Source organism: Schistocerca nitens, chromosome 5, assembly GCF_023898315.1.
Source record: "Schistocerca nitens isolate TAMUIC-IGC-003100 chromosome 5, iqSchNite1.1, whole genome shotgun sequence".
NCBI lineage: Eukaryota > Metazoa > Arthropoda > Insecta > Orthoptera > Acrididae > Schistocerca > Schistocerca nitens.
In genome coordinates, this window is record NC_064618.1 from 845,883,384 (window position 1) to 845,896,667 (window position 13,284).

The 13,284-nt window shown below is 42.5% G+C and overlaps 1 protein-coding gene across 4 annotated transcripts in view; it reads right to left on the reverse strand.

Annotated features, from left to right (window-relative positions):
• Window positions 1-13,284, reverse strand: part of LOC126260151 (sideroflexin-2) — a 178,645-nt gene that overhangs the window by 54,106 nt on the left and 111,255 nt on the right. The gene's annotated exons all lie outside the window — the stretch shown is intronic.

The window sequence follows — 13,284 nt, forward strand, 5'->3', positions numbered from 1 at the left end:
GGATCCAGATGGCCCGGGTTGTGAAATCAGTCGTGCTGTGTTCAGCTGCGTGTTGTGCCACGGAGTGGTCTACTTTGCTCTTGGTCACAGTTTGGCTGTGGACATTCATTGTGGTGGACAGTTGGTTGGTAGTCATAGCAATATAAAAAGGTGTGCAATGGTTGCCGCAGAGCTGGTATACAACATGGCTGCTTTCACAGGTGGCCTGGCCTTTGATGGGTAAAATAAGCTAGTGACAGGACTGGAATAGGAAGTGCTGGGTGGGTGGACTGGACAGGTCTTGCACCTGGGTCTTCCTCAGGAATATGATCCCTGTGATATGGGGTTGGGAGTGGGCATGGCACAGGGATGGTCTAGGATATTGGGAAGGTTGGGTTGATGACAGAACATCACTTTACGAGGGACGGGATGGATCTTGGGTAGGATGTACCTCGTTTCAGGGCATGATGATAGATAATCAAAGCCCTGATGAAGGATGTGGTTCAGTTGTTTCAGTCCGAGATGGTATTGAGTGATGAGGGGGGGGGGGGGGGGGCATTATTTTGTAGCTGGCTCTTGGGCGTGGAGGGAATATTGGAGGTGTGTGGGGAAATGGCACAAGATATCTATTTGTGGACTAGGTCCAGAGGATATGGCAGTCTGTGAAGACTTGGTGAGACCTTCAGCATACTGGGAAACTGAGTTCTTATCACTGCAGAAATGCCATACTCGAGCAGCAAGGCTGTATGGGAGGGATTTTTTGATGTGAAAGGGATGGCAGAAGTCAAAATGTAGGTACTGTTGGTGGTTGGTGGGTTCAATGTGGACAGAGGTGCAGATGAAGCTATTGGAGAGGAGATGGTCAAATATCTAGAAAGGTGGCTCAACTGGCACATGCTGGGTTGAGGAGGACCAGATGAAGCAGATGGGAGAGAAGGTGTTGGGGTTGTGAAGGAATAAGGGCAGGATCTCTGGTTCCTCAGTCCAGGTCATGAAGATATCATCAATGTATGTGAACCAGACCGATGGTTTGAGGTTTTGGGAAACTAGGAAGGTTTCCACTATAGATGAATTCTTTTATCTTGGCGGCTTGCGCATGCCCGCCCAAATGCGGGAGATTGCTGCGTTGCCAGTTGCACACGACGCACGTGCCAAGAGAAGCATCTCCATAGTATAGTATAGTTCGCAAGCTTACGTTTGGGGGGGAGCGCGCTGTTTATGAAGTAAAGCCACCATGGCCGCATTAACCCTTTCGCTGCTACAGAGACGTGCTCCCCGCATTCCGCGCTGTGCGCGATTTTGTCACTGCACTGCTCGCCTGTGCTGACACATGGTGTTTCCGACTGCTTTGACACACTTATCATTTGATTCCACAAAAGCTATTTGGCCCAAAAACTAGATTTTTACACATCTTCTTGACTGATACCTTCCCCCCACTTCCTTTGACTGACTGAAGTGCTTTAAAATAAAGCCAAACGCGCCCGGTGTAAATAAAACTTTTATTACAGTCGCGAAAGACGGAATATTTCTCAATATTACATATGACACCTATGTGGCACTGAAATTAAATGAGATATTGTTATACCGTAAATTTTATATGAAATTTAGGTACCTTGTCCACATTTCATTCTCAACATTGTGGCAACTAAAATTGACCATACGAAAAGTATACGCTATGGACTTTTAACTCTGCAAACTCTTCAAAATTTCGTGCAATGGTTTACTACATTTAATGTTGCACAATAACTGGGTTGAACATCGAAACAAAATTAAGTCATTTATGGGGGGAAGGTGTCAGTCAAGAAGATGTGTAAAAATCTAATTTTTGGGCCAAATAGTTTTTGTGAAATCGAATGATAAGTGTGTCAAAGCAGTGGGAACACCATGTGTCTGCACAGTCGAGCAGTGCAGTGATGACAAAATCGCGCACAGTGCGGAATGCGGGGAGCACGTGACTGCAGCAGCGAAAGGGTTAATGAAGAGACAAAGCACTAGAAATTTCAAAAAATTGCATTCAAATGAATAAAATTCGTGAAGTAAGATACTTCGATATTGTTTTTAAATAAAGAAAATATTTAGCATCGCACAAGGTTTGAACTCTTTACCTGTTGCTTTCTAACCCAACGGCTTAACCGTTACGCTAGTGCAGCTCATCGTGCAATGTCTCTCCATTAGGACTCTAACAGGTCACGCAAAATTCTGACAAACACTGTTGGTATGCCTATGAATTACTCGCACTTCGTCGAAGTACAATAGGAAATAAACAATTACCGCTGTTCTTTATTGCGAAAAAGCGGTTCGTGAAATTGATACAAACACCTTTCCTTGCTATCGCCTGAATTAAGAGTCTTATTGCTTGTTTGGTTTAATTAATGAATAGAAAATGAAGCAATTGGTATAAAGAATGGTTTTTCCAAACTTTCAAGAAACAAAGTCTGCTATCAAGACATTGCTTTTGTTCTATTACTTTATTTATGACTGAACGTTTCTAAAACTGAAGACACTCGTCCGTGCTCTGCTCTGCAGTCGAGATATGGTAACGTCGTTCTCTGTTCATTGGCTGACTGTATTTTTTGACGTCAGATGCGCAGAACAAACCTAAACTCGGCCGCCAACATAAATGACGCGCACTTTAGTGGCACATAAACAGGCTGGCACAGGAGGGTGCCATGTGGTTGCCATGGCTGTGCCATGGGTTCATTAGTATACCTTCCCTACAAAGGAGTAGTAGTTAAGTATTAAGATAAAGTTAGTTAGGCAAGTGAGAAATGAGATAGTGGATCTGGAGTCTAAAGGATGTTGGGAAGGTGGTGTTCATTCATGGCAAGACCATGGGCATGGGGGATGTTGGTGTATAGGGAAATGGCATCAACAGTGACCAGATGGTAATCAGGGTGCAAAGGGGTGGAGAGTCAGTGAAGGAAGGGTTTGGTAGCTTTGATGTGAGAGTCTATATTACAGGCAACTGGAGTGAGGTGTTGGTCAATGAGGGAAGAAATCCTTTCAGGGGAGCCACAATAACAAGCTACAATGGCACATCCAGGACTGCTAGATTTGTGAATTTTGAGGAGCAGGTAGAACGTGGGCATCGGGTGTCGCAGGGGTGAGGAGTGAAATGTCTTCCAGGGGGAGGTTCTGGGAAGAGCCCAAGGCTTTAAGCAGGGATTGGAAGTTATGCTGGACTTCTGAGATGGGATCACTCTAGCAGAGTTTACAGGTGGATAAGTGAGACAATTGGCAGAGGCCTTCCACCTGGTAGTTACTGTGGCTCATCATGATAGTGGTGGAGCCTTTGTCTGCAAGGAGGATGATTATATCAGATCTGTTTTAAGACTATTTATGGCTGTACTTTCCTCTGGTGTTCTGAGGAAGAGAGATGGGGATAGATGGCCAGGCCAGGTTGGAGGTAAGGAATTCCTGGAAGGTGACCAGGGGGTGGTTAGGTGGAAGTGGGGGAGGATCATGGCTGGATGGTGAATTGGGAGAGCCAGGGTTTAATGTCAGAACTAGGTGGGCTTTGGCTGGAGGGATTACTGAGAAAGAAGTGTTCCCACTTCAGGGATCGAGAGAAGGAGGGTAAATCTTTGATAAGTCCATAATGGTTAAATTTGGGTGCAGGGTTAAAGGTGAGGTCTTTGTATAGGTCAGAAACTTCTGTGGCACTGAGGAGTTTTGTGGAAGGGTTAATTACAGTGATCTGGGACTGTCTGGGATCTAGATTTGGAGCGTTGGTAGGGAGTTTTCAAATAGGTGGAAAGATGAAAAGCTCTGTTAGGCAGGGTCTGAGTGCTATGAGTGAGTGATGAGGAGAAATACTGTGGTTAGGATAGGAGTTGTTAGGATAGGGGTTGCATAGTGTTGCCCCAAGGGGGCAGAAGGATGTCAGAAGGTTGGATTACTTTATGGAGTTGGTGTTTGGAACACTCATCCATGTACTGGAGAGCAAGGGACGCAGTTTCAGAGATGTGATGTATGTAATACAAATTGCACAGTAGCACTATCTTGTGAAGGGAGCAGAGGTTGTTCTGGGATGCTTGTGCCATGTAAATATTGTTTTGGAGTACCATGTTTCTGAGGGACAGGAACTGGTAGAATCTAGGAAGTTATTGTCAAAGTAAGGTTAGGAACAAGAAAAAGGAATTTTTATGGCCAGGTAGTTGGATGGGGAAGGGTAGGGGGACAGGGGGGGGTGGGGGTTCCAGAGGTTATGCAACATTTATGGAGCAGGATGTGTGACTGGGTTTTAGTCAGGAAAAGGGATACTATATATCCCTATGGGAGACCCAGGTACGAGACCTGCCAAGTCCACCCATGCAGCACTTCCTATTCCAGACCTGTCATAGGCTTATCTTATCCCATCAAAGAACAGGCCACCTGTGCAAGAAGCCATGTTGTATATCAGCTTTGCTGCAACCATTGCACTGCTTTTTATAGTGTTCAGTTGCGGCAAGACCATAGGCATGAAGGATGTTGGTACGTAATCAGGAGGTAAAGGGTTGGAGATGGTGGAGAATCAGTGAAGGAAAGGGGGAGCCTGTATTACTGGCAGCAGGATCGATGTGTTGCTCAACGAGGGACAAAATCCTTTTAGTGGAGACACAACAACAAGTTACAATCGCACGACCAGGATTGATGGGTTTGTGGATTTTGAGGAGTGAACTGGTATGACTTTCAAGCACCTGTCCACCAGTATGAATGGTCACTACCAAACTGAGGCCACGAGCAAAGTAGACTACCCTGTAGCACAACATGCAACTCAACACATTATGCCTGATTTCAATGCTGCTTCACAACCTGGACCATTTGGATCCCCCCCCCCCCCCCCCCCCCGCCACTACCAGATTTTCTGAAATGTGCGCATGGGAGTTATCCTCACAACACATTTTCCACTGCTAAGGTTCTCCTGGCCTCAACCTACAGTAACATACTGCTGTTCTCACATCTCCCACCCAGCAGTTTTCATACCCTCACTCTACTGCCTCCTCCCTTTTCACATTCCCCCACCCTCTCTTTGCATGCCACCCTCTGCCAATGTACCTGGCTCATCATTTCCCCTTCCCCGCTCCTCTTCTTTTCTGCTTCCTCCTTCCCCCCCCCCTCCCCGCCCCACCCATGCCACACAGCACTCTTCTCTCCCCCCACCCTTATACCGCTGTCACTGCCCTTCCCCACCCCACTCCAGATTGCTATTCACACGGCAGTTGCATTTTGGTCAGAGCTGCCAGCGTTAGCAGTCGTGTGTCTTCGATGTGCTTGCTTGTGTGAATGTGTGTGTGTTTTTTTTGCTGAAGAAGGCTTTGGCTGAAAGCTATAATTTGTAACAGTCTTTTTGTTGTGCCTTTTTGCAACTCAATGGGTCATCTTTAAGGTGAGTAGCAATCTATCCTTTTCCTAATATTGTTTATCACCACTTGTACTTTTCCAACACAGTATCTTTTAACTCTCCATTTTACACCATTTTTTTAAATAGTGTTCTATACACTCTTTCATTTATGGGGCTTCCCATTACCATATTCTCAAAACCCTATGAGAGAAACATAAAATCATATAATTGGGTGAAATATTACAGAAAAATATCAGCAAATATCTTAACAGTGAATTGTGATTTATGTGCCTCATAACATACAATTATTAATAATATGATAGGGTACATATCAAAGATCACTAATGTAATTCACTTGTATAAAATTTTAACTAATTGCATGGAGCAATATTTTAAAAGTAATAATTTTTTCCTCAGAATAAATAGTTACAGTTTCATAACAGGGTTAATGATCAATGACAGTTATCAGTTTCACTCTTCATAATTGCTTCCTCCAAATAGTAGTATTTCTATACAATAGATGTAGCTTCAGGATTAGAAATGTCTTTGTTAGATCACAAATTTCTTTGTCGTTTAGTCTACTTAAGATTTTCATTCACATGTCCTGAACAGTCTGAGAACATAATTTTAACTGATGAATAAGACATAGCTTCAGGATCAGAAATACCTCCAAATTTTAATATGTTGAAGGTTTTCATTCACATGTAATGGAGAGTCTGAGAACATAATTTTGACTGGTAAACAAGAAGCACACAGTTATCTTTATTTATTTACTAAATAAAGGATTAAAATGGTTTATTGTGCGTAATTTTGGTTTGCTGCATAGAATTTTTTTTTTTTGGGGTGGGGGGGAGGAATTAAAATTTCCAGCTTTTTAAACAATGGATGATGTGATTCCCTGGGATTTGCAGCATGATTTTCTACTGTCATTACTGATTCTAGATAACTGTGGTATGCACTTTTCTGTGTGTCATGTCAGTAGCACAGGGCAATATTTGCATTACAAATACAAATGTACAGAATTTATTTCATAGATGAAATGATCATATTGCATTATTCATTGGGAGACAACCTCTAATGTTGTTCAACACCTCATGCCTGTTTACACATTGCACATTGATGAAGATGAGATACAATGATTAGGACAACACAAACACTCAGTTCCTGAGCAAAGAAAATCTTTGGTCCAGCCAGGAATTGAACATGGGACCCCACAATCTAGGGGCGGCAGTGCTAACGACTAGACCACAAGCTGCAGACTGGACAATATACAAGGGGGTACCCAAAAAAATGGAATAACATTGCTGTCGATGGGGCTTGTGTAGTATGCATTTCTGCTGCTGGGTGTGTATAGCGCAACTCACTGCCAGTTCAATGTCACCTTTGTTGTCGACCTGGCTTGTTCTATTCATCTGCAGTGATTGTTTCTGCTAGCACTGTTTTGTTCTTCATGATGGCAAGTTTAAGTGAACAATGTGCAGCTGCGAAATTCTGTTTTCAGCTTGGTAAAAATGCTGTTGAATCTATTTTAATGTTGAAAACAGCTTACCAAGATGACACTATGGGAAAAATTCAAGTGTACGATTGATTTGCTTGATTTAAAAATGGTGACTTGTCGACTGATCTTGTCGACTGATGACAAACATCGTTCTGGACATCCATCAACTACCGGAATTGATGAAAAGATTGAAAAAAAATTTGAAAGCCTGTGCTCACATACCATCAACAGGCAATTGATCAACTGTCAGGGATTAGTTGGTTATGTTGGAGCAAAGTTCAGCGAATTTTAACAGAAAATTTGGGAATGAAAAGGGTTACTGCCAAGTTTGTTCCTCAGGTTCTGGCTGACTATCAAAAGGAACATCAAGTTGAAACATTTTGTGCTGTGAAACAACGGCTTGAAACTGTTCCAGATTTTCTGTCAAAGGTCATTACTGATGAGTCATGGTGCTGTGGTTACGACCGAGAAACAAAGCAACAATCAAGGCAATGGAAGACGTCACAGTCACCTGGTCCCAAAATATTTCATCAAATCAAATCAAACATCAAAACAATGCTGATTTGCTTTTTTGATGCCAAGGGCATAGTTCATTCAGAGCTGGTCCCCCCAGGTCAGACCATCAATCATACCTTTTATTTGGAAGTTTTACGAAGACCACACAACAGTGTTCATCAAAGAAGATCTGATTTATGGCAGACAGGAGACTGGTTCTTCCACCACGACAATGCACCTGCACACACAGCTGTCTCTGTTAGACAATTTTTGGCTAAAAATGGCATGGTTCCGCTGCCCCACGCACCTTTCTCACATCACCTGGCTCCTTGTGACTTTTTCTTATTTCCATGCATGAAAAGGGATATGAAAGGACACCAATTTGACAATACTGAAGAAGTCAAGAAGAAATAAGGGATGAGCTGTTAGTCATTCCTAAAGATAACAACAAAAAATGTTTCGAACAGTGGAAAAACCTGTGGGACAAATGTATTAGTTGTATGGAGAGTAAGGGGATAAGGTAGTTTCATAAAGAATTTGAAAATATATAGCTTTCAAAAAATAATTCCTTCTTTTTTTTACCACTTGTACACTCTCCACTTCAAATTATTATCTTGATTTAGTCTTAAAATGTGAGGGATCCCATTTTTGCTATGTTCTTATTTTTATGGTTTAATTTAATTTCATGGCATTGTGACTGTTGGGTCCAGCACTGTACTATATGCGCATTTCTGAAATATTTCAAGTCCACACATTTCGCTGGAACTAGGTTTCTGATCTACAGAGTTTATTAATGATGCAACCATGGACTTTTTCTGTTTCATTATTTTCCACCAGAACAAACCATTCATCCACAAACAGAGAGATGGAGAGTTGATACTGACAGGCAAATCAGTAACAGAGGTCAGGGAGAGAATAGTTACAGAGAAGTAAGCCTTGAGGAACACTTTTTGATACTGCTTCACATTATGGAAAGAAAACAAATTAAAAACTAAAACCACTGTGTTTAAGAGCATACAGTAATTACTTTTTGCCTTCTGTTAGAAAGTTATGAAGTGATCCACTGCAATGTACCACCATTAAACCCACACTTATCCACTTTGTGGATTAGTAAGGTATGGTTTTCTGCGTCAAAGGCCTTTTGGAGGCAAGGGAGATCCCTACTCCTTTTATTCTTTCCTAATGATCCAGTCAGCAAAGTATTTATGGCATCTGCAGTACTTTCTTCTTGCTGAAAATAAAATTTGTTCAAAATAATTAAATTTTATATCTGGATAAAAGCTACTTTCTCATATGCTTTTGAAGATAGCACCTTAATTTCCCACTTCCTCCTCTACATCTACATCTACATTCATACTCCGCAAGCCACCCAACGGTGTGTGGCGGAGGGCACTTTACGTGCCACTGTCATTACCTCCCTTTCCTGTTCCAGTCGCGTATGGTTCGCGGGAAGAACGACTGTCTGAAAGCCTCCGTGCGCGCTCTAATCTCTCTAATTTTACATTCGTGATCTCCTCGGGAGGTATAAGTAGGGGGAAGCAATATACTCGATACCTCATCCAGAAACGCACCCTCTCGAAACCTGGCGAGCAAGCTACACCGCGATGCAGAGCGCCTCTCTTGCAGAGTCTGCCACTTGAGTTTGCTAAACATCTCCGTAACGCTATCACGGTTACCAAATAACCCTGTGACGAAACGCGCCGCTCTTCTTTGGATCTTCTCTATCTCCTCCGTCAACCCGATCTGGCACGGATCCCACACTGATGAGCAATACTCAAGTATAGGTCGAACGAGTGTTTTGTAAGCCACCTCCTTTGTTGATGGACTACATTTTCTAAGCACTCTCCCAATGAATCTCAACCTGGCACCCGCCTTACCAACAATTAATTTTATATGGTCATTCCACTTCAAATCGTTCCGCACGCATACTCCCAGATATTTTACAGAAGTAACTGCTACCAGTGTTTGTTCCGCTATCATATAATCATACAATAAAGGATCCTTCTTTCTATGTATTCGCAATACATTACATTTGTCTATGTTAAGGGACAGTTGCCACTCCCTGCACCAAGTGCCTATCCGCTGCAGATCTTCCTGCATTTCGCTACAATTTTCTAATGCTGCAACTTCTCTGTATACTACAGCATCATCCGCGAAAAGCCGCATGGAACTTCCGACACTATCTACTAGGTCATTTATATATATTGTGAAAAGCAATGGTCCCATAACACTCCCCTGTGGCACGCCAGAGGTTACCTTAACGTCTGTAGATGTCTCTCCATTGATAACAACATGCTGTGTTCTGTTTGCTAAAAACTCTTCAATCCAGCCACACAGCTGGTCTGATAATCCGTAGGCTCTTACTTTGTTTATCAGGCGACAGTGCGGAACTGTATCGAACGCCTTCCGGAAGTCAAGAAAAATAGCATCTACCTGGGAGCCTGTATCTAATATTTTCTGGGTCTCATGAACAAATAAAGCGAGTTGTGTCTCACACGATCGCTGTTTCCGGAATCCATGTTGATTCCTACATAGTAGATTCTGGGTTTCCAAAAACGACATGATACTCGAGCAAAAAACATGTTCTAAAATTCTACAACAGATCGATGTCAGAGATATAGGTCTATAGTTTTGCGCATCTGCTCGGCGACCCTTCTTGAAGACTGGGACTACCTGTGCTCTTTTCCAATCATTTGGAACCCTCCGTTCCTCTAGAGACTTGCGGTACACGGCTGTTAGAAGGGGGGCAAGTTCTTTCGCGTACTCTGTGTAGAAACGAATTGGTATCCCGTCAGGTCCAGTGGACTTTCCTTTGTTGAGTGATTTCAGTTGCTTTTCTATTCCTTGGACACTTATTTCGATGTCAGCCATTTTTTCGTTTGTGCGAGGATTTAGAGAAGGAACTGCAGTGCGGTCTTCCTCTGTGAGACAGCTTTGGATAAAGGTGTTTAGTATTTCAGCTTTACGCGTGTCGTCCTCTGTTTCAATGCCATCATCATCCCGGAGTGTCTGGATATGCTGTTTCGAGCCACTTACTGATTTAACGTAAGACCAGAACTTCCTAGGATTTTCTGTCAAGTCTGTACATAGAATTTTACTTTCGAATTCACTGAACGCTTCTCGCATAGCCCTCCTTACGCTAACTTTGACATCGCTTAGCTTCTGTTTGTCTGAGAGGTTTTGGCTGCGTTTAAACTTGGAGTGAAGCTCTCTTTGCTTTCGCAGTAGTTTAATAACTTTGTTGTTGTACCACGGTGGGTTTTTCCCGTCCCTCACAGTTTTACTCGGCACGTACCTGTCTAAAACGCATTTTACGATTGCCTTGAACTTTTTCCATAAACACTCAACATTGTCAGTGTCGGAACAGAAATTTTCGTTTTGATCTGTTAGGTAGTCTGAAATCTGCCTTCTATTACTCTTGCTAAACAGATAAACCTTCCTCCCTTTTTTTATATTCCTATTAACTTCATATTCAGGGATGCTACAACGGCCTTATGATCACTGATTCCCTGTTCTGCACTTACGGAGTCGAAAAGTTCGGGTCTATTTGTTATCAGTAGGTCCAAGATGTTATCTCCACGAGTCGGTTCTCTGTTTAATTGCTCGAGGAAATTTTCGGATAGTGCACTCAGTATAATGTCACTCGATGCTCTGTCCCTACCACCCGTCCTAAACATCTGAGTGTCCCAGTCTATATCTGGTAAATTGAAATCTCCACCTAAGACTATGACATGCTGAGGAAATTTATGTGAAATGTATTCCAAATCTTCTCTCAGTTGTTCTGCCACTAACGCTGCTGAGTCGGGAGGTCGGTAAAAGGAGCCAATTATTAACCCAGCTCGGTTGTTGAGTGTAACCTCCACCCATAATAATTCACAGGAACTATCCACTTCTACTTCACTACAGGATAAACTACTACTAACAGCGACGAACACTCCACCACCGGTTGCATGCAATCTATCCTTCCTAAACACCGTCTGTACCTTTGTAAAAATTTCGGCAGAATTTATCTCTGGCTTAAGCCAGCTCTCTGTACCTATAACGATTTCAGCTTCGGTGCTTTCTATCAGCGATTGAAGTTCCGGTACTTTACCAACGCAGCTTCGACAGTTTACAATTACAATACCGATTGCTGCTTGGTCTCCGCATGTCCTGACTTTGCTCCGCACCCTTTGAGGCTGTTGCCCCTTCTGTACTTGCCCGAGGCCATCTAACCTAAAAAACCGCCCAGTCCACGCCACACAACCCCTGCTACCCGTGTAGCCGCTTGCTGCGTGTAGTGGACTCCTGACCTATCCAGCGGAACCCGAAACCCCACCACCCTATGGCGCAAGTCGAGGAATCTGCAGCCCACACGGTCGCAGAACTGTCTCAGCCTCTGATTCAGACCCTCCACTCGGCTCTGTACCAAAGGTCCGCAGTCAGTCCTGTCGACGATGCTGCAGATGGTGAGCTCTGCTTTCATCCCGCTAGCGAGACTGGCAGTCTTCACCAAATCAGATAGCCGCCGGAAGCCAGAGAGGATTTCCTCCGATCCATAGCGACACACATCATTGGTGCCGACATGAGCGACCACCTGCAGATGGGTGCACCCTGTACCCTTCATGGCATCCGGAAGGACCCTTTCCACATCTGGAATGACTCCCCCCGGTATGCACACGGAGTGCACATTGGTTTTCTTCCCCTCTCTGATCCTTTCTTGAAGACTGGTTTGATTTCTGCATATTTTACTCTATCTGGGAAACAACCTTGTTCAAAAGTCTTATTTATTAATGCAGCTTGCAAATGAGCCGTTATTTTATATACTGATTTAATTACCTTTATCGGTATCCAGTATCAATATGCAGCCTTTTTGTGTTTTAATCATAACCTAATGTTTTCTATGTCGACTGTCAAATCATTTCTGAATTTTGTGAATCACCCAAACTTTTGATCAATCCCAAACAGATTTATTTTTTTCTGGTAGTATGCTATACTGACATCTGATTTCATTATATTTGAGAAAAACTCTTTGAAGTACTTTAACAACATTATGAAAAGGTTAGTTGCTATTCATCATACAGTGGAGATGTTGAGTTGCAGAAGACACAATAAAATACTTCATTGAAGTACTTTACATTTATCCCATTTTAATTTTTTTTTTTTGTGGAATCTAAAATTTAAAAACCTCTCTCACACCGGCCTGATTTAGCTTCACTGATCAGAATAGTAAAAACATGTGTATGTTAAGGGAATTTTCATTCACAAAGCAGGCTTATCACATTCACACAGTTCAATACTGTTGTATCCTGATTAAATTGAGCTTAACTTAAATTCCATAAGGCAGTGAAGCAATTTCGAAGTCTCGGTGCGACGAAAATTGTCAGTCGATCTCCTGAAAACATTTGTAATAATTATTAACTTTCGGTCATCACATGGGGAAGACCGGAGATCTGCTGGTAAGACCGTGTTAGCCTATTTATTTGAAGTAACTGGATATCTTGAACATACAAAATGGCAGGTTCGTCCAGTGTAAATCAGACGTTCCCCACGGATCCCGTGCAACTCAGCGTAGTAAGCAGACACTGTCAATAATAATCAGTTAAATAATACGCGAACACACTTACTTTAGTTTAGTTCATGTATTAAATTCCTTCTCATACAGAATCTCATAAAGATGGCGACTAGCTCAACAATACATACATATACATCCTCCTTCTTTCACGACTAATCGGCAAGAAGTCCATTCTTTCCATAAGAGAAAACATAGATAGCAGAGAAGCTATTCCATGGAGTAAATGGACGCTCCAAGGAATAATTGGGCTTGAAACTACTTTGCATTGATAATCGGTAAGATAAGAAGAGATATTTCGAGATATGTACTGAGTTATATAATTTATAAAATTTCTGAAAATATCGTGTAGAGACCGCTGCAAGAGACATTACACCATTTTCATGCTTCATTTTATAAATTCAAGGGTACAGACTTTAACAGCCAGTTCAGATTTAA